The sequence below is a fragment of the Etheostoma cragini genome, chromosome 4, assembly GCF_013103735.1.
Source record: "Etheostoma cragini isolate CJK2018 chromosome 4, CSU_Ecrag_1.0, whole genome shotgun sequence".
Taxonomy (NCBI): Eukaryota; Metazoa; Chordata; class Actinopteri; order Perciformes; family Percidae; genus Etheostoma; species Etheostoma cragini.
Window position 1 is genome coordinate 1,813,092 of NC_048410.1, and position 2,114 is coordinate 1,815,205.

Genomic DNA, 2,114 nt, shown 5'->3' on the forward strand with positions numbered 1-2,114 from the left:
CTGGGTCTTCCCCGAGTCCTCGTCCCAGCTGGACGTCCCTCCACCTAGTCCTGGGTCTTCCCCGAGTCCTCGTCCCAGTTGGACGTATATGGACCACCTCCCTACATTAGCTTAACGACTAATCCATGCTATGGAGGTGGTACGCTCACTTAGTTTGTGCAATTAAGTTGTGTTTGTAAATCAATAATTTGTGCTCCCAAATTAACAGACAGAACAGAAGAAAAAAAAAATCTTACTACAATTCACGGTCATCCCCTCGTTCACGCAGTTGCTAGTAGCCAAGGAGGACAGGGAGGATTAAAACAACAACATTATACTCTTCAGAAGAGGTGATTTTGTTCCCTTGAGAAATGATCTTCTGAACATATGTCAAAAATGGATCAGCATAGTGTTAGCCATGAGCTAATGGCATTAATAACCAAACCACACGGTGCTACTATTACTGGTATAGTATTACTGCTATTTTATTGGTTTGTAACCAACCTGTTTGTTGCACATGTCGCGTGAGAGAAACACAATTTAATTTTCATGGTGGTGCTGATGCAGTAATTTTAGCATTTTGTCAGTATCGATTGTTCTGTGATACTCTTAAAATTACATTCAACTTCTGTAATTTGTTTCAACGGTCATTATGTAATCATAAAGTAATATGATCACCATACTCAGCTCACTGGCTTCCTCTGTCAAATTTGCCCCACACCACCACTGATGGACTGTTGCAGTCTACCACTGTGAAGCCACGTTGGCATTGTGGCTGCAGTGTGTATCGCAACTTCCTGGGATCATCACGTGATGCACAATGGTCCCAAAAAAACATGTTTCAAACACAATCCCTGGAAAACGGTCATTATGTTTGAGCGTCACAACCTCCCTGAAAGGCCTCTTTTCATTGTCAGATTTGGATCCATTTGGTTTAATAACATTTAAGGTATATTTGTATGATATTGGTATTATAATTACTCCGTCTCAGCCAACATCCTCAATGATACATTTAGTTTAAATCACATTTTGTCATGTTTACTCCTTGCTTCCACGCTAATCCAGAATTTCTGGCCCCCTAAAATGGAGACATTTGGAAACACGGCTAACCCCATTTAAGTTTCAAAACTCTGGGGTTGCTTTGTAGTCGTGTGTGTAGAAAGTGTCTATCCCATTAGTGTGTGTATGAGATCCCACAGCAAGTGTGTGAAACCCATCCTGAATCCGTGCATTCTACTATGGCGAAGGCTCTAGATATCAATTAGTTGACGCCGTAATTGTTCGCCAACGTCTTCACTCCAAGAGCTGTCGCAAATAAACGCTCGAACAACCGTGAGTGCTGTCTGAAAATGTCACTAGATGTTTTTGAGAACACTGTTTTCCAAGGAAGACGACACAGGGGGAACTCATGGAGGCGGCTGAGAATCTTCCTTTTTTAATATTCTCAGCCGAGCAGCAAGAACTTCTTGTTCTTTCAGCGAGGGCGACGTGAGAAACGTCACCGTCAAGCTTCGTGACTTAACTAATGTTCACGAGCTGAGCAGAGCCATTGTTCGTTAACCCTCTGAGGTCCAAGGGCATTTTCACAACTCTTCTTAAATTGACCTTTTTAGGGAATTTGCATATAACTCTGCCCCGTGTGTTTCATAACAAAATGTTCAGAAATAACTGAGCTTTCTGTATGGTGACGTGTAGTGCAATGTGTTAAGTGATAATTAGGCACCAAAGCCAACATATCGATGTTTAACGATACTAGTTTACCAAAGTCTAAGGGTCATATATGAGTAAATTAGTAAATGAACGTCTGAAATAAAATTTTGTAAAATAGCTTTTTGAGTTGAGGCGTCTTTTGTCCCCAGAGGGTTAAAGAGATTTGTAATTTCCCAAACAGCTCAGCTGGATGAAGACGCACGGTATCACAACATGTAGCTCAGCTCAGACCTAACTTTTAATCAATGCACTCTTAATTTAAATCAGCTGTTATCCAAATAAATGTACATTTTACCATGCTGTGTGTAACTGTGGCATACATGCAAACTAGTCTCTCCTGATTGAAATTGTGGTGGAAGTTTCTGTTCAGCGAGGGAGGAATTTGTGTAATGAAGGAGAGACCTTGGTGAAACAAAATAAAGACA